This window comes from Sturnira hondurensis, unplaced genomic scaffold (assembly GCF_014824575.4).
Source record: "Sturnira hondurensis isolate 20B ecotype Veracruz unplaced genomic scaffold, ASM1482457v3 Scaffold0014854, whole genome shotgun sequence".
NCBI lineage: Eukaryota > Metazoa > Chordata > Mammalia > Chiroptera > Phyllostomidae > Sturnira > Sturnira hondurensis.
Window position 1 is genome coordinate 11,072,196 of NW_028087485.1, and position 27,595 is coordinate 11,099,790.

General features: G+C 39.8%; 1 protein-coding gene across 4 annotated transcripts in view; it reads left to right on the forward strand.

The window, feature by feature from the left end:
* The window catches only part of ARMH3 (armadillo like helical domain containing 3), a 186,606-nt gene that overhangs the window by 129,015 nt on the left and 29,996 nt on the right, over positions 1–27,595 (forward strand). The window lies entirely within an intron of this gene.

A 27,595-nucleotide genomic window follows, 5' to 3' on the forward strand; every position in this document is an offset into this window, starting at 1 on the left:
AGATAGTTATCTACAAAGGAGTTCCCATAAGACTGTCAGCTGATTACTAAAAAGAAACTTTGCCAGCAAGAAGGGACTGGCAAGAAGTATTCAAAGTGATAAAAAGCAGGAACCTACAATCTAGATTACTCAATCCAGCAAAGCTATCATTTAGAATGGAAGGGCAGATAAAGTGCTTCCCAGACAAGGTTCATCATCACCAGGCCATTATTAGATGACATGTTAAAGGGACTTATTTAAGAAAGAGAAGATCAAAAATAAGAACATTAAAATGGCAATAAATTCACAATGTCAACAACTGAGTCAAAAACACAAACTGAGCAAACAAGCAGAACAGGAACAGAACCATAGATATGGAGATCATTTGGAGGGTTACCAGTTGGAAGGGGAAAGGGGAGAATGGAGGAAAAGGGGCAAGAATTAAGAAGTACAAATTGTTAGGTAAAGAATAGGCAGGGGGATAACAGGATGTGAAATGGAGAAGCCAAAGAATTTATATGCATGACCCATGGAAATGAACTAAGCAGGGGGGCATTACTGGAGGGGATGGGGGGTACTGGGTGGAGGGGGGCAAAAGGGGAAAAACTAGGATGACTGTAATAGCATAATCAATAAAAAGATTTTAAAAATCAGCTTGTTGACATTCTTCACACTGGTAAAGTGATTGGGGCACAGGGATAGTGGGTCATTGTTTAAAGATGAAGAGAGGAGAAAAGGAAGGAGTAAAGGAAATACATTTTCTTGAGTTACATTTCACAGTGTTGAAATGTGTCCCCTCTTGCTGCTTCTGAAGATCAAAAGCTGTTTACCTCTGTGATAGTTATGGACGTTCCTCCCTTTGAAGTTTTGGTGATATCTGTGACCTATAATTATCACTCCTAATGCTAAGTGTTTATTTTTCATGAATCATTTAGCAATTATCTATGGAGTTGACTAAACTGATCCAGATTTAGAACTTTTGAGGTTAAGACCTCCATGCCCATTGCCATGTACCTCTGCCCCTTATGCTTTATAGCTCTTTGGTTGTTAAAGGATTGTAACTTGATTTGAAAGGCTTAATGTTCTTTTTCGCCAGAAATCGGTGTTCTGCTAAGGCTGACAATTCATTGTCTCCTGGACAATTTTGAGTCAGGATAACAAATTAGAGTTTGGGATACATTACAGATGATAAATGTGACTTCCTTAAAGGGAAATCCATTTGTTTTGCTTAGTGTTTCTGTGATTAATTGCTTGCCAGATTAAATTGCTCCATAAAAATGCATAGTATTTTATTCGATTGCTCTTCATGGTGATTAATTAGACCATACTATTGCTTTGTATGTTAATTATGCTGGCATTTTTTTCTCTTCTCTAGTTTAATTAATACAGCATTTATTTCAAAGACCGTTTTTAGAATGGGACACTTCTAGGAGGACAAAGCCCAGCCTTGCTTTTAGGCTTGTGTTAGAGAGAAACATCTCAGATTTTCTGAGTTTATTCTCTATTGGTCCTTGTCTGTATCAGTGTATACAGCAAGTACACTAACTGCAGATGAGTTGAGGGAAGCTCTCTTTGGTTTTTCTGTGGTTATTAAAGGTGATATACTGAAAATTCTTGGCTCATTTGAAAATTGATTAAGATAGAGGAGAAACTACTGATACAATGTGTGCTGTAAATCAAGTGTAAACTAAAGGGTAGTGTGTGTGTCTGCGCTGGGAATGAGAGTTGTTTTCTAGGATACTGCAGGGTGCTAAGGAAACTGGGCATATTTAGCATTTTTATTAATGATTTAGGGCTGAAAGTAAACAGAGTGTTAATGAAGTTCGTAAGTGGTAATGATTTGGAGATGTTTCTTATACCCAGGAGGGCAGAGAAATGATATAGATGGACCAGGAAGACAAGCATCACAGAAATAGCATCACAGCTATTCCACTGGGAAAGTACATAACTGTTGCATAGAAATAGCGCAGATAGAACCAGGCAGATATTCTAAAATGTAGATCTTCTAGCAGTTTACTCCTAGGTACTCACCCAAATGAAATGAAAACTCGGGGTGAACAATTGTTTACAATAGCTTTATTCATACATTCTGTCAAAACTGGAAACAACCCAAACGATCCTCAATGGAGGAGTGAATAAACAAACCCTAGTACATCCAATGTAATGAAATACTACTCAGCAATAAAAAGGAGGAAACTACTGTATTCATCCATACAACAACATGGATGAATTCAATTGCATTATGCAGTATGAAAGAGACCAGACTCAGGCTGTGTAGTATATGATTCTATGTATATGACATTCTGGAAATGGCAAAATTACAGGCACAGAATTACAGGCACAGAATTCAGATCAGCCAGGGCCTGGAGTTGGAAGGAGGGGCAGAAGGGAACTTTATAGGTGATGGAACTGTTCCGTATCTTGATTGTGGTGTCGATTACATGACTGTATGCGATTTTCAAAACTTTTAGACTATACAGTAAAAATGGTAAATTTTTCTATATGTGAATTTTGCCTTAATCTAAAAAGTAGAAAAAACTTTGGTTTTCATAGGGGAGGACAGGAAATTCAACTTTTCATCATCACTACCATGCTTTATATGTGACCACTTTTTGAATAACAGGAGCTAGAATTGGAGGATTTGGATTTTCTTCATGTTGCTTTCAAATTCCAAGGTCTGTTTGTTTGTTTTGTTGTTTTTGAGTGGAAGCAGAAATGGGAGGGTGGAGGTGGGGGTTTTCCTTAGGTGTCAGCATTACATAAACCTGTATGCAGATGAGAGGGTTATTTTGAGAAGGAAATCACAGTTGAGTCGCTCTTAGACCTTGCTGATATCCATCAGATGTAGACAACAGGATCAGTTCCGCAATTTTAGGCTTGAATCCAGTTATCTGAGGTTCTGTAGATTTAGTTTTTGTTTTAAATATATATTTCTTTTTTTTTTTAAAGATTTTATTTACTTATTTATTTTTAGAGGGGAAGGAGCAAGGGAGAGAAAAACACCAATGTATGGTTGCCTTTTGTGCGTCCCCTGCTGGTAGTTAGCCTGCAAGGAACCGGCCTGCAACCCAGGCATGTGCCCTGACTGGGAATCAAACCGCGATCATCTGGTTCGCAGGCTCGCGCTCAATCCACTGAGCTATGCCAGCCAGGGCCTAAATATATATTTCTTATGTCCAGGCCCTCCCATTGTTGAATTGTTATATGACACTAAGGAGTACTAGGGAAAATTGTGTCCCAGAGCTAACGTCAGAGACACCTTCTGTACCTTTCTGCATTTGGACTGGAACAAAAAGCTTGGTCACACTGTGGGTGTCTAAGGCAGGTTTGCACAATGTCAGGGACCCAGTGGTAGGTGAGCCAGCAATGCTAAACCAACGCTGATAGCTGCTGAGCCTCTTTGCCCCTCTCCCCCGTGTCTCCAGTGATCTAAACTGTGTGTATAGTGCTTGCTTCTTATGTTCAACTAGAGGCATCTCCCTGAATGCCAAACCATTCAATATCTCTAAAAATATCTCAGTGGGGCAAATTATATCATGGTGGTACTGCACTACTTGCAGCAGTGATATTCAGTATAACTCTGTGGCTGTGGCTTAGTGTGTTAACTGCCGACTACCCTGAGCAGGTGTGTGGCTATCATTCTGACCCAGACTGGGCAGATTACACTTAGCAAGATGCAGATTTCCCAAGTGACTTGCCAAGCAAATGTCTGGGTCTTTCAGTATTTTCAGCTGAATGATTTTCAGCACGGGACCTGAAGGGGCTGCTGTGGCTCCCAACCAAGACTCCATCTGTTGAAACCTCATATTGATTTGTATGCCTCTTTACAAAAATCGGTCCCTTTTCCTTCTAGTGTGATAAATAACACAGATATACTAGATGAAGTCTGCTATTGGAGCAACACTTACAATTTTGTTCAGGGTTGAATTAAATTAATAAGAAGTGGAACTTTCTCAAATAGCCATCTTTATCAATTGGCTTATAGTTTTCTTTTTCTTTTTTTTGGTTTAAACTTTATTGTATTTGTTTCTTATTACCATTTAGTCTTCTTATACACTCCTCACCCCAGCAATCACCACATTGTTGTCCATGTCCGTGAGTCCTATTTTCTTTTTGCTCAATCCCTCCACCCACTGATCCCCTCCCGCCCCCACCACTAGCTTTCATCTGGCTCTCCATCTATGAATGTGTCCCCATTTTCCTTGTTAGGTCAGTTTGTCCATTAGATTCCACATATGAGTGAAATTGTGTGATATTTGTCTTTCTCTGACTGGCTTATTTTACTTAGCATAATATTCTCTAAGTCCATCTATACTGTTCCAAAGGGTGACATTTTCTTCTTTTTTACGACCTAGTAGTATTCCATTGTGTAAATGTCCTATAGTTGTTTTACCCACTCATCTACTGATGGACACTTGGGCTGCTTCCATATCTTGGTGATTGTATATAATGCTACAATGAATTAGTGTTTTGAGTTCGTTGGGTATATTCCCAGAAATGGAATAGCTGGATTAAAAGGCAGTTCCATTTTTAATTTTTTGAGTTATCTCCATACTACTTTCCTCAGTGGCTGCACCAGTCTGCATTCCTACCAGTAGTGCACTAGGGTTCCCTTTTCTTCACATCCTCGCCAGCACTTGTTGTTTGTGGATTTATTGATGACAGCCATTCTGACAGGTGTGAGATGGTATCTCATTGTGGTTTTAATTTGATGACTAGTGATCTTGAGCATTTTTTGAGTCTGTTGGCCAGCTGTATGTTGTCTTTGGAGAAGTATTTATTCAGGTCCTGTGCCCATTTTTTAATTGGGTTGTTTTGGGGGTTTTTTGGTGTCGAGTTGTTTAATTTCTTTATAAATTTTGCATATTAACCTCTTATCAGTCGTATCAGTGAATATATTCTCCCATTCTGTGGATTGTCTTTTTATTTTGTTGATGATCTCCTTTGCTGTGCAAAAACTTCTTAGTTTGATGTAGTCTCATTTGTTTATTTTTTCTTTTGTCTCCTTGCCTGGGGAGATGTATCCAATAAAATATTGCTATGAGCAATGTTCAAGATTTTGGTACCTATAGTTTCTTCTACAATTTTAATGGTTTCAGGTTTAAGTCTTTGATCCATTTTGAATTTATTGTGTGTGGTGTAAGAAGGTGGTCTAGTTTCATTTTTATGTATATATGTGTCTCATTTTCCCAGTACCATTTATTGAATAAACTATCTATGGCCCATTGTATATGCTTGTGTCCTCTGTTGAATATTGACTGATTATAAAAGTGTGTGTAGGTTTATTTCTGGGCTCTCTAATCTGTTCCATTGATCTGTGTGGCTGTTTTTATGCCAGAATCATGCTGTTTTGATTACTATGGTCTTATAGTATAGTTTGATATTAGGTAGTACAATTCCTCCAACTTTGTTCCTCTTTCTCAGGATCATTGTTGAAATGTGGGGCCTTTTTTGATTCCATATAAATTTTCATATTATTTGTTCTAGTTCTGTGAAAACATCATTGGAATCTTGATAGGAATTGCATTGAATCTATAGCTTGCTTTAGGTAGTGTTGAGTGTTGACATTTTTTAAAAAGATTTTATTGCCCTGGCTGGTGTAGCTCAGTGGATTGAGCGCAGGCCTGCAAACCACACGATCGCGGTTCGATTCCCAGTCAGAGCACATGCCTGGGTTGCAGGCCAGTTCCCAGCAGGGGACACACCAGAGGCAACCATACATTGATATTTCTCTCCTCCTCTACTTCCCATCCCCTCTAATGATAAATAAATAAAATCTTTAAAAAAATTTTTTAAAAATATTTTATTTATCTTTGAGGGGAAGGGAAAGAGAGAGGGAGAGAAATATCAATGTATGGTTGCCTTTCGTGCATCCCCTGCTGGGAACTGGCCTGCAACCCAGGCATGTACCCTGACTGGGAATCCAACTACAGTCCTTTGGTTCTCAGGCTCATGCTCAGTCCATTGAGCTACACCAGTCAGAATTCCCTTTCCCACTTCCGTTTTTGGATATTCTTCCAGAGATAATGTATACATATAGAAGTATGCTTTGTTTTGGGGTTTTGTTTATCAGTCATTTGGGAGATGTAGAATTCGACATCTATTCTTTTTTTTAAATTTTAACTGTTGTTCAAGTACAGTTTTCTGTGTTTTATTCCCATCCCAGCTCACCCCCCAGTGCTCCCCACCTCCCTCCCATTTCCACCCCCCCTTAGTTTTTGTCCATGTGTCCTTTAAACTTGTTCCTGTAAATCCTTCCCTTTTCCCCTGAAATTTCCTCCCCTCTCCCCTCTGGTCACTGTCAGCCTGTTGTCTATTTCAGTGTCTTTGGTTATATTTTGCTTGCTTGTTTGTTTTGTTGTTTAGGTTCCTGTTAAAGGTGAGATCATAGGGTATTTGTCTTTTACCGCCTGGCTTATTTCACTCAGCATAAAGCTTTCCAGTTCCATCCATGCCGTTGCAAAGGGTAGGAGCTCCTTCTTTCTTTCTGCTGCATAGAGTTCCATAATGTAAATGTACCATAGTTTTTTGATCCATTCATTTACTGATGGGCACTGAGGTTGCTTCCAACATTTGGCTATTGTAAATTGTGCTGCTATGAACATTGGGGTGCATAGGTTCTTTTGGATTGGTGTTTCAGGGTTCTTAGGATATAATCCTAGCAGTGGAATTGCTGGGTCAAAAGGCTCGAGGTCTATTCTTGATAAATATTATCAGAATACTAGGGATATCTTTTCATTGGAAATATTTGATCTCTGTTTAGATTTCATAAAGCTTACACTTGAAAAAATAAAATTATATACCCAAGTTGTTCCAAACATACTTAAAAGTTTTCCCATAACTGAATTGAGTACCTAAAAATAATTTCCCTTTGACATTTGCACCCATGTTGATAAAAGTGGTTCATCTTTCTGAGAATTCATTTTACTTCAAAGCAAAATGAATTCTAATTCACTTCTAGCAACATCTGTCCAGTTTAAGGAAATTTAGTAACTCTTGTGTTAACACCACAGTCAAAGGGGTATGGCATAAATTGTTAAGGCAACTAAGTTTATCAATATCCACAAAGCAGTTTTCACATTTATCTTGTAGTTTTTGCATCTGGTTAGTATGGTCAGTTACAATTAAAATATTCATATTGATTCATGTTAGAAAAATATTATTATTATGAAAATTTTCCATTTTAACATAAATACCTTGTCAGATAGGTCACAAAAATAAGCCTTCCCTTTTCTTGGAGTTTCAAATTTAACTCATTAATAAAAATTATTTTTTTACTATTGAAATTTGTCAGGCACTCCTTTTATTTCAAGATCTTGTGTTGAATAATAGCATAGTAAATCTTTTCTAAACCTTTCTACCACTCAACCACTGAGCATTTGCAAGGGACTCAGGATGATTTGACTCATTGTCATTGTCTTCTATTTTCTCAGCTGTTCTATGGACTGTCAATTTTCATAGCTTTTTTTTTAATCATAACGCGAGGACATTTTTTTCATTGCTTTTAGAAAGAGAAGAATGGAGAGATGGGTTCTTTTTTAAAGATTTTATTTACTTTCAGAGAGAGAGAGAGAGCAAAACATCCATGTGTGAGAGGCACCAATAGGTTGCCCCTCACATGCCCCCAAGTAGGAGCCTGGCCTGCAATCAAAGCATGTGTCCTGACCTAGAATCGAACCAGTGCTGGTGTACTGAAGTTGGGGCAACATTCACAGCTCTTGCAGGCATTGACTAAATTATGTGTCTATGACACTTAGAGAGACTGCTTCAGAATATTGCACAAATATTTTTAATATGTACCATGCAGTAGAGTAAAGCAGAAGGAAGCCTCAGTCTTGTTTTAAAATGCCAGTAAACCTGGATTTGACTTAACATCGTTGGAGCACCATCCCTGTGTTGGAATTTTACAGAATATCTAGTCAAAGCCTTCATCAACAGATGTAGGAGGTTTTATAATATTTATGCCACAAATTCCGGTTTCTAGGCTGCAAGTTGACAAATTTCTTTGTATATTTGGGAGTTCTTAGGGTCAAATTGTACCCAAAATATTAACTAAGCAGTATCATCTAACTCTAAAGAATTAAAGTACATGTAATTTAAAACATTTTGAAACAATTAATCTTTTATATCATTAGAAATGTCTTGTATTTTACAAGTAATTGCTTGGTGGTTTAATTGAAGATCTTTCACTTTCTATGAGGTGTTTTTTAGTTTTTTCCTTATAATTTTCTGACAAAATGTCCATAATTGAAGTAACAGGGTTTTTTTTACTATATTGCAATCTAAAATATGGTGTGGTGGCCAAAGTAATAAGCTCAGATCCTGTTAAAAATAATTAAAATTTTTTGTAGGACATTTAATTCTGATTTCAGACAGCCTATTTTGTTGATTCATTTTTTGTCTTGTTTTTAAAGATTTTATTTATTTTTAGAGAGATGGGAAGGGAGGGAGAAAGAGAGAGAGAGAGAAACATCAATGCGTGGTTGCCTCTCACATGGCCCTTATCGGGGACCCGGCCTGCAACCCAGGCATGTGCCCTGACTGGGAATCGAACTGGAGACCCCTTAGTTCGCAGCCTGTACTCGATCTACTGAGCTACACCAGCCAGGGCATCATTTTTTATGTTTTAATGTTAGGAAGAAACTTACTGAGTTTATATTTTCTTACATTTCTTAATAGTATGTACTTTATTATCTCGAAAAGTTTTTCGCACAACAGCCTTTTCATTTTGCATTACTATTTGCATCTCTACTCAATTCTTCGTCAGTAGTACACCTTTATTTTAAACTTAAAAATCTGTTCATACTTACTTTTTAAAATTAGAAACGTAATTTTAAAATGAGTATTTTACTCTAATTACCAATTCTAATTTATGTACGTATCACTGTAACTCGGCAGTTTCTCCCGCCGAGGGACATTTGGCATGTTTCCATTATTGGAACTTGGGGGAAGGGGTGAGGAGTGCTACTGGCATCTCGTAGGAAACACAAGGGATGCTGCTGTGTATTCTGCAGTGCTCAAGACAGCCCCTCACAACACATTATCTAGCCCAAAATGTCAGTAACTCATGCTGTCTGCATAAAATGTTGAAGAAACACATTACATCTGTACATAGAAAGTCATTTGAACTGAATCGATCCTTTGAAACCAACCAGACTGGAGATGCGTAGTCTGGAAACAACACACGTGCCCGGCGTGCACGATAGTACAGCAGCAGTATCTTACACAAAGCAGTGACTAAAGTGAACGTGGCTTCCAAAACAAAGTTGTATTTCACGTAGCAATATTTTACACTCCTCTAGTTTTTTCGTTTAAACTGATTAAAATAAAAAGTTAAGCTCCTCAGTTGCACTAACCACATGTCAAGCACTCCGCAGTCACATGTGGCCAACAGGTCTGGAAGATTAGACATGGTGGGTTGACTGACATTGCCATCCTCACACTGTAGGGCAGGGGACAGGGACAGCTGACTCCTTACTTGCCTCAGGGTTTGAAGTATGGCAATTTAGCCTGCTTTCTAATAGCTCTACTTTCTAAAAATAGAGAGACAGCACATTATTTTATTAGACTATAACTCAGGTTTTTTAACCCTAGGTTTTCCAAGGTCAGTTACTGCTGAAAACCAGGCCTGATTCAGGTGGTACAGTAGATTCCGAGCTGTTCCTGTGTTCCACTAGGTTGAAACTGCTCGGTCCCAACAGTCACCATATTTCCTGGGCTTCTGTTCACACTCTGTTGAAATTATGCAGAGAATGAAGAAGTATTCATCATAACTTTTCAGTAAATATTTCCTTCTTGCTTAAAAGGCACCTTTCCATACATCTGGAAGAACGAGGAGTTCAAAGCACAGCAAAGTCTAGAATTGCTTGAGTAGAATTGTATCTGAGTAGAAAACACTCAAAGGAGTAAAATCTTGTTTCCTTTGTCAGACAGGGTGTCAGGTCATCTCCCCTTTGATAATAACATTTAAAGCACAGCTTGGTAGCTCTTTGAGGTCTAATGTTATCAAGCTGTCTTGTTTTATCCCTGTTTGTTCCATCTTAGGCTGAAGATTTCAGTCTTGACAGGTTGGGAAGTCAGATACGGAGTTAGTTTAAGGGCAGGGTACCTCTCTTATATCATGGGACATATAACTGAACTTTTTTCCTGGAATAGAGAAACTAGTGTGAACTAATAGCAAGTGCCGTTCTCTTTATTTTTTCTTCATTGTTTTGAGCCTGCTTTGAGCCTGTTTTGATCTGATTCTTTGTTGTTCTTTGTTGCTCCCTAGGTTAACAAGTGTCACAGTTTTTTACTGCCAACATGGTCTTGCCTCTTGAACTTCATCTCCTATCTAGAGGTCCCACGAGCACCTCAAACTTGACCTTCAAATGAATGTGCCTGTTGTCCTTACCCTACAGTTTAAAAACCATCTCCTCCTGTGTTTATTATCTCAATTAATGGCATCATCATCTGATCAGCTGTATAAAGTAGAAGCAAAAATCTCAGAGTAGTTTTAGAGCTTTCTCTTTCCTTTACCCAGTCAGTAGGTTCTTTCAGCTTTAACTTATACATATTTCTCGAGTAAATAATTCTCCTTTGTACAACCATCATTTTGGTTCAAGGCCTCATAAATTCTCACCTACAAGAGCCTCCCAGCTGCTCACTTCCTCCAGTCTTTCCTCTATTCAGTTTATTCAGTCACTGGAGTTGAATTTCAGAAGCACGGGTCTTGATACTGCTGGTGAGAGTGTATGTTGGTACCATCATTTTGCAGGCTGTTTCACAATATCTAGTAAAGTCCAAGTTGCCCAAATTGTATGACACAGTAATTTAATTCCTAGGTATATTTCCTTGAGACACTTTCCCAAATGAACACAAGGATATGTAAATAAGAACATACCTACAGCCAACAAAATGAACTGTAGTATATTTTTATTTTTATACAATGGAATGTTATACAACACTGAAGCTGGATTACATAAATCAATAAAAATTTCATAAATATAATACTGAATAAAAAGTAAGTTGTAGAATGTAATATGCATGTAAGTTTAAAAACATAAAAACAATAGTATTTTTACTTACTATTCTTTTTAGAATAAAGCTGTTTTAAGAATGTTAATACCAAAATTAAGAAAGTATCTGCTTCTGGGAAGAGAGAGACATATGCAAGCAAGAAGAAGTACGTAGAAGGTTTGAAAGGCAATTATAATGCTTTCTTAAGTTAGATATTGGGTATATAAATATTCAACATATTCTTTTCTGCATCTTTTTCTATGTCTGAAATATTTCACTCAAAAAAATCTCCAGATTTTAAATCTTGTGTGATTCCCCATCATTGATAGGGATAGGATAATGTCTAAACTTCTTCTTTTTCTACTTTATTTGCTTTAATATGTTTCATTGGAATTTTTCTGATAAAACCAAATGCTTGTTTAAGACAAAATAAAGTGAAAGCTAACTGATTATTTCAGCATCCCCAAATATCTTGGCATTTGTTTTTGCAGTAAGTTGACAGCTACTCACACTGGCTAGTGGGGGAAAGATACAAGTTCTTAAGATCTGGGCCAGCACCAGATAAACTGCATCCTTTGTGTCAGCAGAATCCATAGTAGCCAGAGAGAAGGAGCATGCTCTTCTTGTCATGGCGTAAGTGGCAGGGGCCGTTACTGAGGCATCCCAGCCATTGCAACAACACTTCTCCAGCAAGACTAACCTTGGGCTTTCAGTCCAGAGTTAGTGGTGAATCTCAGTGAAGGAATGCTGCCCCTGTCTAGGCTCCCAGACCTCAGGCTGGAAAGACGAAAACAGGACAACCGGTGAGAAAGACAAGCAGAGTTACAGTCCACCCACTGGCCCTTCTCAGAGACCCAAATATCCAGTTCCCCTAATGAGTATCCAAACTTCACATGGCATCTTAACCTCAGCCTTCCTTTGTGTCTTGCCTTATTTACTCTCGCTCTCTCATCTGCCCTAAGATCTGGCTAAATTAGAGTTGGCCACAGAGCCTCAAATAACCTCTGCACATACTTTTACCTAGAATGTCTTCTCATTCCTCTTTTCACCCAGCACAATCCCATTTTTGCTTCAAAGTCTAACTCAGATGTCACCTTCCTTGAACGCTTTCTGGATTCTTTGAAGCAGAATGATCCCTACCTACATTACCACAGGACTTAATACATTTCTCTCTCAAAGCACTTGCCACATAGTGGTGTGGTCATTTATTTGTCCATCATTAGATGGTGCGCTCCTAAGGACAGAGACCCTGTTGTTGCTGCTGGTGGTGGTTTTTACTTCTGTAATGTCTGCCCCTAGCACAGTGCAGTATGGTACAGTGAAAGAATGAGCAGATGGCTGGAGTGCATGGTTTCATCTTCTAAGGCCTTAACTTAAATTGCCCCCATTGTTTTCCAGGGTGATTAACTGATCTGAGGGCCTAAGCTTGGGAAGTGGATATTGAGATGCCTAAGTGTTTGTAGGACTCCCCTTCTGATTGTGCTCCCTAATGTGTCTGTGGAGCCCCATTATAAAAGGCTGTTTCAGATCTTAATAGACAACAGGAAATACAGTCTTGGCAGCTCCTGAATTAATTTAGTATAGCCAGGAAGTCTGCTTTGGAATGATCAAAAGAGTCCCCTTACTCAGTGATGAGCTGAATTGTTTATCCTGACACAGTAGAATTTACTGACTTCTAATTACTTCCAGGGTAATAGGAGGACAACCCAAAGGTTTTCATGATCTGAAATGGGGCTTTGAGGCCACTAAAGCCACTTGGAAGTGAATCATTGATAACAGTATGCACTGTTTTTCCTCCTTTTTAAAGTAACAAGTCAAGATAATTAATGTTATTTTTATCTTGCAGATCTACTGTATTTTAAAGATGGTTTTATAAGGATGCCTTAAAAACGCCTGTCATTTGCTGAGTGATGGGTTGCTGTCATTTATGTAAGCCAGGGGCCCTGCTGAAGGAGTGTGTGTTCTGATGCTGTTTCAAGTGCCATTGTTTAAGTGTCCGTACGCCTTACTGCTTTTGGCAGTTAGGTGTTTTTCCAGGCTGTTTATGAGGTTAAAGGTTCTCTTGCGTATTTCTTACTGAGGGCCTTCCCAAATGTACATTATTGTCTTATAAGCTGAAAGAGAACCAAGAAAACTGTTACAATTAACAGGCAGCTGCACAGCAGAGCCATTTATTCTCTTCAGTGTGGTTTGGTGGAGATCAGAGACTGAGGCTTCAGTATGGCTTTATGTGAAGCAGCTGCATCACCAGCTGGAGACTGACACGCTGCAGAGGGTGGGCACAGCACAGCTGAGATCCATTCACTCCCATCTGAGACCGAGAGACCTGCCTTCAGCTTAGATAGTTGCCTTATGTTCACATTTAGTTTTAGGTGAGAGGAGGTACAGAACCTGCCCTATCCTTTCTCCATGAGCATCTTTGAGTCAGTACTGAGCAAACAGGACCCCAGTAGGCTGTGGTTTTCACAAATGTACCCTGCCACTCCCTAGCTGGAAACGCTTTAAAACAAGACCCTGGGAAAGGAAACTAACTTTGGTCTACTGGAAAAATTTTGCTGGCTGGTTTTTGAATGGATGAATCTAATTTAACTAGTAAGGTTTCTGTAGTCTGATTTAGTAAAAATTGGTTATTAGTCTCCCTCCCTATAAAAATGTGTGCAAGAGGATACCTTTCTTGGCCTAATTAAATTAATTCATATTTCAAGACTTTACTCAAGCACCATCTTCTTTAGGATGCCTTTCCCAAACATTCAGCCAGGTACTGTCCCCATACCCCTTTGTGCTTCCCTGAGACTGTCTGCTCTTTGCTCTTTGTCCAGCCCTCACTGAATCATAATGAAATTACCTGTCTGTAGTATGTGTCTTTTCCACTAATCTATCTATTCCTTGCTATTGCAGATCAGATTTCATTTGCTTTGCTCATTTCCTAGCATAGTACCTGCACATAGTAGGTATTGAGATGTTTGCCAAACAGACTGAACTGTCAAGACTCAGTGGCTGTACTAGCAAACCCTTAGCTTCAGAAACCACAGAACTTCCTTCTTGGAGACAGGGCGTTCCTTCGTTACATGAGAAAGCAGCCGATGTGCAGAGCAAGGGAGAAGAAAATTTAGAAGTTTTCCCTTTCTAAAATGGTGCATACAGGATAAAGTTCCATAATCACTGTAAGACTAAATTTCTCCTTTTGGTGGTATCAGCTTTTTAGGAGGGGAAAAACTCACCACTATTTTTGGTATACTGGAGAGAAAACACTAACAACTTCTTCATGAACATAAAGCAGCTATACCCAGGCCTCCCATAGAGACCCTCTGCAGGAGCCAGCGGCCTCTCCCCACTCAGGCTTTTCGTTTTTCACTCCAGCACTTCACAGGCTCTCCCCCAAAGACTTCCACCTTGTAGCACTATTATGATGAATGTTTGGAGCTGGCCCTCACCCCCTGCTTTACCAGCTGTTACTGGAGGTGCTGTCAAAGAATTGGGCCCCAAATTTATCCTCCCATTAAGTCCTCTCCTGGGCAGCACTGCTTGGTTCTGAATAGTAGTCAGCCAGTTTCCCCTCCTTTTTCCACCTCCCACCGCCTTTGAAAGTAAGGAAACTGCAAGCCCTGTTGCAAACAAAACGCTGTGGTCGAAAGTATCGTTGCAAATTATTTTCTTCCACAGCTCTTTGCTCTTGTTCCAGGCCTAGAGCAAAGCTCAAATGTATGAGTGCCTGCATGTGCATGTGCTGTGAGGCCTCCATTGATTTCAGTCACAAGCCCCATTCCATCTCATTTCTGTAATTGGCTGGTCATGTCCGTCTCCCACCAGTGTCGTTAGGGTCTCCTCTCTGTGAGTTAGAGATCTGTTGGTTTCTGAACACGGGCCTCACCTACCTACCTGTCTGCTCTTATTTGTTCCTCTGAGTGAGAGGCACATGGCCTTTGATGAGCTTATAAAATGTTACATGATTTTTAATTTGTATCCACAGGTATTCCTACAGTCTTCGTCTTCAAGGATCCTAACTTAGTAGGCTGCTGTTTCTTCAGTTTGGGGCTTTCATTTTGTTTCTCATGACTATTTTCAGAAACAGAGCCAGATGTTTTGCCAGGTGCCATCTGTAAATCTTAGGGTAATTGATAAAAACCCATTTCACTAGCAAACAGTGCATTTTGTTCACTAATAGATACTGATTAGGTTGTTGAGAAAATCTGACCTTTTAGCTTTGGTGCTAACTTATTAATAAGCCGATATATTGAGGCTGCCATTAACATTGGAAAAGCAACAAGCCTCCAAAGTATTTCCACCTTCTGTGGAGAAGGAATATTGCAATGATGTTTTAAGTTTTTCCCTAATCAGTGAGAGAGATAACGATCAACTTCACCTAAGCAGAATGGTTCAATACTTTGAGCATCTTATTTATTCTTCATTTACTTCTTGATATACTAACCTATCCCATTTCTTTTATCTAACTAATTGAACTGCCACCCAGTTTCCCTGCTTTCTGCCGTACCTCTGCCTCTCTACCTTTGAAGGATCTGTCTCCAGTCAACCACATCTCTTCCCTCTACTATTTACACCCAGGCTTCTCATAGGAAACCACTGATGCTGGAGCCTCTCTGAAGGCAACATAAGTCACTGCCAGAGCAGGTGAAAGCAGCCTGCTTTCTTAGAGCTGACAGGAAGGGCGAAGGTCTCTGTCACAGTGGGTGAAACGGCAGGCAGGGCTGAGTAAGGCCACATCTCCCAGTGGTTAGACCTGCAGGCTCAGAGCTGACAGTGCACTGTAGTAAGATTCATCTCTGTTCACTTAACTAATGTGGGCTTTATGGTAAATGTTTGCTTGCTTAATCACTTTGGCAGACTCACTGATTACTTTTCCTGAGGAGTTCCAAAAAGTACCCCTGGGATGGAGCGTAATCCTTTTTCCACGTCTTTCAATTTCATTCTTTACTTGGAGTATTGAAAAACTGGTATGCGTTCCATATGTCTACCATCCTCTCCCCTGTGCATGAACATCAGGACCACTCCCGTCTGGCATGGTGTCCACATGGCCCGCACTGGACCACACAGAATATTGACAGAGAATATTTTCCTCTGCCCCCATGAGATCTCTGTTCCTCCCTCAGCACCACTGAGATATATGCACAGCTCTTATGATTAGTTTGGGATCCGTTTACCTTTTTTCTCTAACTAGTATGGGATCCACAGAAAATTTCTCTGTCTCTTCAGCCCAGCATGTGAGCCACTACAATAATTCCCTTCAATTTTGAAGTGAAAGGAAAAAAGTCTAAGTCAGCCAATTGCTGATTTTTTTGCCCTCTTACTCAAAGTTAAAGGTCTTATAATAAATTGAATTGGGCTCATGGGAATGAGATGTAGTTAACATATTTCAGGTTTTTGGCTCATGCCAATTTTTAAAAAGCTTTGAGTCACATTCAGGGGATTGAAATGTTCACCATTAATTAAAATTAGATCACTTCTTGGTGTTTTGAGTTTATCTCTACTGCCTTCGAAGTCCTCCCAAGTATGTATTAGGATTTTTTTGTATCCTAAAGTGGGGCAAGAAACCTATTAATAGACATTTTCACGTGGCCCATTTTGTTCCTTCGTATTCACTAGAAACTTCTGAAAGTTTAGAGAGGCCTTGCTTCTGGAGATAGGAAATTGAGAGCCAAACTAGCTGCAAAGGTTGTCAAAGGTTTGCGTTCTGTACTCCTAGGATCTCTGCCGCCAACTCCGGCTACCACTAGGGACAGAGTAAGGGAGACTGAAGCACAGAGTAGTGGGATGTGAACAGGGATATAGGCTAATCTCGTAGGTTTTCCATCCCTAGGAAACTTTTGGAGCCTCTGTTCATTTATTTAGAGAAAGCTTTAATACAAGATAGACATTTCTAAAGGGAATGGATTAAGTGATGTCTTTTATGGAAATGTAGATGGTCCGTTTGACTTTTGTGGTTCCTTCAACTCCTGTGGTTCATTCTTCTCCATTTACATTCATTGCAGTTGTGCAAAGCGTAAAGCTCATGGCATCTTACCTGACTTAAATCTATGGTTTGGGGCCACAGTAACTAGAAATTAGCTCATTTTTCAAGCAAAGTAGCTATAACCAATTGCCTAATTTCCAGCAGGTGATGAGGTGGAAACCTACATTGGACAAAGTCATGCATCAGAGTAGAAAGCTCAAACTGCCAAATGCATAGTCATGCACACAGCTTCAGAAAAATGAGGTAACTGCCCCTCAGGCTGTGTGCATGTAGATTTCACTTACACTTACATTAACTCTTTCCTGGGTCCCTTCAGTTAATGAATTCTGAGCGTTTGTATTTGTCCAGTTAAGAGTCTGGATGAAAATGTCATCCAGTAAGGTAAATAACTTCCCTGGTGTGACGTGTGTTTCTCACCAAGAAATAGAAAGAAATGCTAGCTCAGATCATTCCCCTGGTTAAAAATCGGAGGGCTACTGTGGTGCAATCAGTGATATCCATTCTCTATCTACTCCCTTCAACCAGTTATTCTGTGTTCACAAGTAAATCAAGTTGTCTTTAGTAATTGGGCCAATTTATATAGTTGACTGATTGGGTAAAGCAAGCAACTGCATATACTGGCCAGTACCTCATTCCTCCTGGCAGTTATCAAAATGACTTCTGTTAGTAAGGTTCTGTTTTTGTTTCTCTCTTCTACAAAGAATGGCTACAGAGACAGCAGTGTAAGGGAGGGGATACTTGGCATGAAAGGGTTAAGACCTGGTGCATTGGGGGTAAGTTAGAGGAGTAACCCTAACAGGTCAGTCACTGAAGTTTTGACTAGATAGTTTCAAAGTGAAAAGGTTAGAAGGTAATTCTTATTTGAGGTTTTATTTTGTTTAATGTTAATTAGCAGAGTCTCTGAGGCTTGTAATGCACTGCTGTTAACAGGCATCAAGGGAAATTGCTTTTTTTGTTGTTGAATTGGATGGGCTGAAGATTCGTAGACTCCATGACGAAGGAAGCTTATTACTGCATGAAATGGGAGTGTGTGAGGCAGTTCTGAAAATGAAAAGAATTGTTAGTTTGAAATTAAATAACTCAACCTCAGATGAACCATTTTAAACACTGCCACAACCCACCTAGTCATACCTTCACCCCTTCTTGAAAGCCAGTCTCTTACATGTGTATTTGAAGGTTTCCCAGGGAGAAGCAATTATGAATGTGATGATTTTCTTTTCTTTTAAAAAATATTGTATTTATTTATTTTTTAGAGGGGGGAGGGAGAATGAGAGGGAAAGAAACATCAATGTGTGGTTGCTTCTTGCATGCCCTTCACCAGGAGCTGGCCTGCAACCCAGGCATGCGCCCTGACCAGGAATCAAACTGGCAACCCTTTGGTTCGCAGGCTGGGACTCAATCCACTGAGCCAAACCAGTCAGGGCAATGCGAAGATTTTCTTGTCTTTAATCCCAGATATCTGAGACTCTGGACTGCTCTTTTGGGTCTAGGAAAAGGGAAACTGCTTGAGGGGGGAAGTTCACTTTAGGTTATGTTAGATGGTAGAAATATAGGAAAACCCAGAGGAAGGCTTTAGAAAGAAAATCAGCCCATTGAAGAAACTGGTGCTCAGATTGGTCTCTTGCCCGTGATCACACAATCTAGAAGTGGAGTCATCAAGATTTTAACTCAGGTTTACTGCCTCTAAAGCTTTGCTTTTTACATTATGAACACCATGTTATTCAGGGAAGTGACAGTATTTTAACCGGGTCTTCAAGGAAAAATAAGATGTTGGTTTTTTAGTGGTGGGAAAAAAATAGCATTCCATGTGAGGAAAACCATGTAAACAAAGGTATGACATCCAGTTGTACATGTCTAGTAAGTATTTAAAAATACAGGCTGTCGTGCTCTTACGTGTTTGAAGCTTGAGATCCAGATTTATTTTTATCAGATTTCAAATGTTAACCTGCAATCTCTTTATTGTAAATCTGGTAGCCTTATAGGAATAGTTTCAGGGTGAAACTTTAGGAGTCTTTGCAGTATGCACCATGTCGAGTGTACCAGTTATGTTTCCTCCTTTGTAATAAATAAGAGCTCCAGAAACTTCTGTAAACAACTTTTGCCTGGTTTCCTCCTTTTTGCCTGATCGATTTTTTAAAATTTATTAATTTGAGAGAGGAGAGGACAAAGAGAAAGAAACATAAATTTGTTGTTCCACTTATTTATGCATTGGTTCTCATATGTGCCATGGTGGGAATTGAAACCACAACCTTAACACGGTGCGACTACACCCTAACCAGCTGAGCTGCTCAGCCAGACCCTGCCTGAAGGGTTTGCATAGCAACTCTCAGAGACAGCTTGCTTCCCTCAAACAGCTCAGTCAGGAAACAGTCACCATGCTCTGGGCTCCTAGATGGAACTATTATTTATTTATTGCTTCATGAAAAGACTCTTAGATGCCCCTCTACCCTGTCAGTGGGAGATAGCTGGTATTGTGCGAAATTGCATCTTTGGAGAATTTGCTTTAGATTCACATTGGATATGAAGAAGAATTCACATTTTTCTCTTAAGCAACATTGTCTACATTGTTAAGGTAACATTTCCATGCATTTCCTGGGTAAGTTGGGCATTAACTCTGTGTCTTAGCCATCATCCACCCAGCACTAGGGAAAAGAAAGCTGCTTTGCAGAGTCATGAGTCAGAGAGAATAAGTTAAAAATGGACCAAGAAATCCCAGCTCAGCCTTGTTCCATCTGTCCACTTCGTTTTGCTTCAGTTTAAGTGACCCCTGTCTTTAGCAGTCAGAAGTTGACAGTTGCTTGGAGGGTGGCCCAGATATTTGCCCTTACAGGTGCTTTGCATACACAGCCATCCCTCACTGTGGCTCGCTTTCACAATTTCCCTTGACTACGTGTTTCTCTTTTTCTTTTCGCTTTCCACTTGGGGACTGTTTAATTCAGTAGCTCTAAGAGACCAAGTACCAGAGTGTAACACACTCCCCCACTGCTGTCCCACCTCATTCCCAAATAAACAAACAAAAACTTAGGCTTACTTTTGGGAACATATTAGATTACCTTAATAGGAAATGCCTGAAGGCTTTTCTCTGGCCTCCTGGTATGACTTGAGAAGATGAGAAAGCTTCACTGTCTTTAGTAACAACTTTTGTTCCTTCTTTGGAGGACAGCTGTTTGTGTCTGAGCTACCTTTTCTTACAGGGTGGAGATAAAACATTTTTACTGTGATATTCACACTTTTGGAGACTCGCTGTAGATCATGGACCTCCTTGTTTGTGGTGAGACTAGACAGAAACCTTAGACTTTCATTTATTTATTCATTCAGTTTTTAAAATCTCTGAGTATGCCCAGAATTTTGCTAAAGGTCTGGGAATATATTGGTGAGCAAACGAAATTTGATTCTTGCTCTCATGGAACATTTAGAACGTTCATTTAGTATTTTCTATATGATGGCTCTAGTAGTACTTAGTTACTTTTAACTTCATTGAAACAATTTTATTAGATTGCATTGTGACAGCTATCATATCAGCTGTGCATTAAAAAAAACACCAAAATTAGTGAATTTTTGTGCAGCCATTTTGGGAAAGCTGGAAGTTTGGTTAGAAATTATATTCCCTTTCTTCATCAAGTTCTACCTCCAGACTCCTTTCCCTTTTCTTAGACCTTATTTCTTTTTTTTTAAGTTCTTTTTTTAAAAGATTTTATTTATTTATTTATCTTTAGAGGGAAAGGAGAGAGGGAGAGAAACATCAATGTATGGTTGCCTTTCATGGGTCCCCTGCTGGGAGTTGGCCTGCAGGGAACTGTCCTGAAACCCAGGCATGTGCCCTGACTGGGAATCGAACCGCGATCCTCTGGTTTGCAGGCCTGTGCTCAATCCACTGAGCTACGCCAGTCAGGGCTAGACCTTATTTCTTTAAACGCTCTTCATAGTCCTGGAGGGATGGCTCTCTCTGAGTAATGTGGGCAGTTCCAGCCATTTCTTTAGGGAAAAAAATGGTCAAAGGTGTTAAAAATGAGGAAATCATCTTTCTCTTCTACCAATCTACCCCCAACATGTGATTCCAAGTTCTTTGTTCAGCAGCCGAAAGTTGACATCACTCGCCAGATGCAGATCTTTAATCTAACGACACCGTGCATACGATGAGAAGTTGAACTTTTCTTCTCTCTAGGCAGGGTTGGTCCTCCCTGCACACGTGGCTTCCACTGCCAGTCTCACCCACGTCTCTGCTACCTCTGTGGCACTGCACCACAGAGCCTTCTCCAGCAGCTAGCTCCTTAAATTCTCCCTGCTAAGAGCTGCTTTTTCTCCTGCCGCCAGCATTGCTAGCATATGCGAGCTCTAGGAAAGTTACCTTGGTAAGTGAAACGCCCTGGGATCTGTGAGTTCTAGTGGAATTGGTTGCTGGGGAAGGCAGCTTTCTCAAGAACTGCTGGAGGCAGAGACCTTAATGTTAATCTTTTTGTTTTAAATTTTATTCATATTATAATTCACCCATTTAACATGTATAATCATTGTTTTATTTTATAATCACAACCCTGGGTTAGGCAACAACTCTTAGATAAGACACCAAAGGCACAAAGTGACAAAGCAAAAGTAGGTCGAGTTAAGAAATTTTGTGCTGCAAATGGTAGTACGTCAAGAAAGTGAAAATTAAACTCACAGAGTGAGAGGCAATATTTGCATATTGTATATCTGATACAGAACCCCAGTGAGATACCACTTCACACTCACTTAGCAGAGCAATAATCAAAAAGACAATAACAAGTGTTGGCAAGGACATGGAGAAATTAGAACTCTCATATATTGCTGGTGGGATTGTAAAGTGGTACAGCTACTTTGAAAAATGATTTTGCAGTTCCTCAAGTGTTAATAACAAAGAGTTACCATAGACCCAGAAATTCTGTTTCGAGGTATATGCCCAAAAGAATGAAAACATTGTCTACACAAAAACTTGTATACAAATATTCATAGCACATCATTCATAATAGCCAAAAAGTAGAAACAAGCCAAATGTCCATGAATGGATAACTGAAGAAAGGATAAACAAAATGTGGTATAGCTATATACAATATTATTTAGCCATAAAAAGAACAAAGGACTGATAAATGCTACAACATGGGTGAACCTTGACAATATTAAGTGAAATAAGCCACATATTGTATGATTCCATTTATTGGAAAGGTCCAAAATAGGTATTGGGTTGGCCAGAAAGTTCATTTAGTTTTTTCCATGTGATGGCTCTAGTAGTACTTAGTTACCTTTAACTTCATTGAAACAATTTTATTAGATTGCATTGTGACAGCTATCATATCAGCTGTGCATTAAAAAAACCATCAAAATTACTGAATTTTTGTGCAGCCATTTTAATATTGAAGATAGAAGGAGATATGCAACATATTTGGTGTGCTATGCTTGTTTATTTCAAGAAAGATAAAAATACCTGGCTGGTGTAGCTCAGTGGATTGAGCGCGGGCCTGCGAAGCAGAGGATCGCAGTTCGATACCCAGTCAGGGCACATGCCTGGGTTGCAGGTCAGTTCCCAGCAGGGGCCAGTTCCCAGCATGGGACGCATGAGAAGCAACCATACATTGATATTTCTCTCCCTTTCTCCTTCCCTTCCCTTCTAAAGATAAATAAATAAAATATAAAAAATTTAAAAAAAACAAAAAAGAAAGATAAAAATGCAACTGAAACACACAAAAAAAGATTTGAGCAGTATATGGAGAAGGTTCTATAACTGATCAAATGTGTGAAAAATGGTTTGTGAAGCTTCTTGGTACTATTGACATTTTGGCCAAATAATTCTTTGCTGTGGGGCTGTCTTATGCATTGGAAGATATTCAGCAGCAGCCCTGGCCACCACCCACTAGAAGCCAATAGCAGGAGATAGCCAACATGCTCAAAATATCCAGATCAATAAAGTTATGGGTGAAAATGAATAATATGTCTTAGTTTATGGAAAAAACTAAATGGACTTTTTGGCCAACCCAACAGATTACTATATAGAAAGAAGATTAGCGATTGCTAGGGGCTGAGAAGAGGGTTAGAGGAGTGAGGACTGACTGCTAAGGACATAGAGTGCTGTTTGGGGTGCTCTTTCTTTGCCGTTCATGGTGTTGCCTGCACTGCTGTCCTTTCAGACATTGTCTCTGTTCAGTGAATGTGTGTGGTTTTCTTTATGGCACGGGCCACTCAAAAACTCCTGCAAAATCTTTCTTTACTAAAGTCTGTGTTTCTCACTTAGTAAAGGCTAAAAGGCCAAGTCCAATCTGTCTGAGAAGCTGGTTGCTCCTGTCGCTACATTTGTGGCACTTGTGATTGGTACTTTGTAGGATAGGAAGCTCAGAATGATCCTCTTCTAGAAAAGAAGGAAACAGTAATCTACAAGGTAAAGGGCACGAAAAGAGGAAGTCACCTGCATAATGAGAAGCGGACTTTATCTGTTTTACTACTTTGATAAACAAAGACTGATTCTGGCCTGTGAGCTGTTTTGCCCAAATGCCAGGGTCCCTGTGGGGAGCAGAACATCCATGTATTAGTTTTCTCAGCTGCCATAACAAAATACTATAGGCTAGGCAGCTTAAAAAACAATTTTATTTTCTTATAGTTCTGGGTGATAGAAGTCTCTAGATCAAAGTCCAGCAGGGTCAGTTTCTGGTGCAGACGCTTCCTGACTTACAGCCAGCCAGCCACCTTTTGGCTGTCCCTACATGGTGGAGAGAGAGAGATCAAGCAATCTTTCTATTGTCTCTTCTTATAAGTACACTAATTATGTTGGATCAGTGCCCAGCCCTTATGACCTCATTTAACCTTAGTTACTTCAGTAAAGGCCCTCTCTGCAAATACAGTCATACTAGAGATTATGGCTTCAACATATGGATTGGGGGACTGAGGAACAAATATTGTAATTTATTGTGTATGATGCAAAAATTTTTACCCCAAATTTTTTTAAATTTTATTTATTTTTTTTAGGAGAGGGGAAGGGAAGGAGAAAGAGTGGGAAAGAAACGTCAATGTGTGGTTGCTCCTCATGTGTCTCCTACTGGGGACATGGCCTGCAACCCAGGCATGTGCCCTGACTGGGAATGGAACTTGCGACCCTTTGCTTCACAGGCCCGTGCTCAATCCACTGAGCTACACCAGCTAGGGCCCAAATTTTTTAGGGAAAAATAAGAATGTGCATTATGCTTGGGTAGTACCTGAAATACCTTGTGTCTGTTCTTGTGTTTTGTAATTATTTGTTACATAAAATTTCTTATACCATAATATGTTCAAAAACAAAGGCAAAAATTCTTTTATAATACAAATAACAAGTATCTAAATATAAATGAATGAATGAATTATAAAATTAAAACAAAAGATTTTTCCCCCTGAAAGTTTGAGCCAAAAATGTGGCAGCACATTATACATGACAAAATACGGTATTCATAACAATTCAATAGAATCTAATGGGGATGCCCTGAGATAGCCTGCCCTAGCCTACTGGCCATGCAAGACTCCTTTCTGGTCTCTTCAGCTACTTTTTCTGAACTTTATTTTGTATCAGGCTAGTCAGGAGCAAGGCACTTGGGTCCTGCTTGTAGTATTCACCTTTTCTGACCCTGCCCTCTTTTGTAGGGGCAGGGTTTGGATAGAATGGGTAGAAGGGACTTAAACTCACATTCTGTTCATTCATCTTCTGATATTAAAAAAACTGCCATTTCTTCCTTGCTGGAACACTCACATTTTATACTTCAGCACCAGACAGTTGCTTTTTCTCAGGTTTCGATCAGTGAAAATGAGAGAGCTACTGTCAGAATCCTTCAGGAGAAGCCCCCTTGCCGCCCCTGCACCCAGTATTCAGAAGAGATGGTAGTAAATCCTTTTGGAGGTGATACCCGTGGGAAAGAAAGCCTGAAAAAAAGAGACTCTTCCCTCATCCTTAAATCTGATACCTTATCCTTCTGCCGCAAGTCCCAGTTTAGGGCAGTGTGGAATCGTAACTTAGGTGAGCCCTTAGTAGCCTCCAAACTTCCTGGGGAAGGAGAAACTAAGTATGTCAGCCATTGCAAAGGCATGTGTCACTCAGTGGGGGCTGACTTAACCTGGTTTCAGTGTTTTGTCATCTCTTTGCAATCTTAGAATATGTTTCTATTTCAATAGTAAGAAGCGCCTTCTCTCAAATTTCTTGCTAAAGATCCCAAAGGGAAACAGCTAGCGTCAGGCTGTTTTTCTTACCTCCTAGGCCTAGTGCCCTGCACTTGGCATCTCCAGCAAGGAAAGTAAAGCAGAGATGTGTCCTCTGTGCCCTTTGTGGGGGCTGAGTTAGAGATTACTGTCTGAGTTTAGACTGTTCCACAACTCTCGGGTTTCCAAACAGTCCCTCAGCTTGCATGGTGGGAGACCTTAACCTCTTCTGAGACCTGAAGCTCTGAGATGAGAATGTTATAGAGCAGGTTGGAGGGTAGTTTTATCTTCATTCCAAATATATATTCTCCACTCCCCCCAAAAAGATATAAATTCCCTGAGTGGCAAATCTGTCATACGCTCCACCAAACAGTATTAACATACAAGTTCTGCAGCATAAAGCATAGGGCTCTTGACCCGTTTCTGTCGTATTTAATTTATTCATTCATTGAATATTTATTGGGCACCAGCTGTGTGCCAGGCATTATGCTAGGCATTTGACATTGCTTTATTATATAAATGTTGCAAGAATCCTCTAGTATTTAGTCACTCTTTAAACAAACATTTATTGTACGCCTACAATGTACTATTCCTAGGTACTGTGCTAAGTGGTAAGATAAGTATTATTATTCCCACTTTTTCCCCCTCTGATGAGACATATAGCTTCCCCCAAATCATTCAGAATAATAAGTGGTCAAAATAGGATTCCAAATTATGTTTTTGTGAAGTTTCTAGTTTATACTTTTATTAACTCGATTAGATTAAGTGGCTCTATAATTCTCCACATTCAGTAAGTTATAGTAGAAGAAAACATTGATTTCTATTTTGCTGCCACACACATTTTAGTAAACTTTTTATTGGAATAATTTTAAAATTACAGGAAAAAAATGCAAAATATGTCTCTCAACCTAATTATCCCTTTTTTACATTACCATGGTACATTCATCAGCACTAAGAAACTGGCATTGAGCCCTGACTAGTGTGGCTCAGTGGACTGAGCGCTGGCCTGTGAACCAAAGGAAACTGGCATTGATACAAAACTATTAACTAAACTCCATATTTTATGTTTCATTTCACCAGTTTATCCACTCATGTTCTCTTTCTGCTCAGGACACAGCTCAGGGTCATGGGTTTTCGGAGGCACAGAAAAGAAGTGAGGTGCCCTTACCATCAGAGCACACCAGGGGTTGCCTGACAGCACATGACCCGATGTCACTGGGGGTTCTTCAGGGCTTTTCACTGTAAAGTTACCGTTTTTCCCTTTTGCTCCTCTATTCTTTGGAAACAAGTTACTAATCTAGGATACCCTCAGGGGGAATGGAAACTAAACTCCACCTCCTAAGGAAGAAAGTATCTACACNTCAGGGTCATGGGTTTTCGGAGGCACAGAAAAGAAGTGAGGTGCCCTTACCATCAGAGCACACCAGGGGTTGCCTGACAGCACATGACCCGATGTCACTGGGGGTTCTTCAGGGCTTTTCACTGTAAAGTTACCATTTTTCCCTTTTGCTCCTCTATTCTTTGAAACAAGTTACTAATCTAGGATACCCTCAGGGGGAATGGAAACTAAACTCCACCTCCTAAGGAAGAAAGTATCTACACGTATTTGAAATTGTTCTGTTAAAAAAATTTCTCTTCTCTCCATTTATTCAATAATTTTATATCAATATGGAGTCATACTAAAACCCTGATCTGAAACCTGTGTTTTTTCTGCTACACTAGACAAGAAATGACAAGGACCTATACCAAGGCATTGGTTTCAAAGAAATTTATTTACTTCAGATTTCAGAGATTTTTTGAGGTTGATTTGATAAGACTTGGTGATCTTTGAATGTGAAGGATAGTGTTTGAAAATGGCACTCAGCCCTGGCTGGTGTAGCTCAGTGGATTGAGCACGGGCCTGTGAACTAAAGGATTCCAGTTCGATTCCCAGTCAGGGCACATGCCTGGATTGCTGGCCAGTTCCAAGCAGAGGATGCACAAGAGGCAACCATACATTGTTGTTTCTATCCTCTCTCCTTCCCTTCCTCTCTAAAGATAAATAAATAAAATCTTTAAGAAAAATGGCACTCAGATTTTGGTTTCAATGGCTGGAAATAAATTTTTTATTTGAAATATTGCCTAATATATGAAGATTAATTCTAGACTTTGCTAAGCTAAGCTTCTTCATAGAATGTATTGAGCGTGCAGTCGGTTCCGCTGGATGCCCTGTGCTCCCAAGTCACAGGGGAGGGAACTGCTGCTCATTCTGACCGAAGCACCAGGGGCCCCCTAGTGGGCGGCCTCCTGGGTCCTGTTTCTTGTCTGAAGGGTGCTTGGTTTTGTTTTTTGTTTGGTTGTGAGGTTTTCTCTAGCTTATTTGCAAAGCAGAGGTGGTTAATTCTATTGTCACTAATAAATTATTAAACCCTTCCCCCTTCAGAGTTATTTGTTCACCCCCATGTGATCTCATGTTTAATAAGAGGACAGCTCACCTCTGGCAATCAC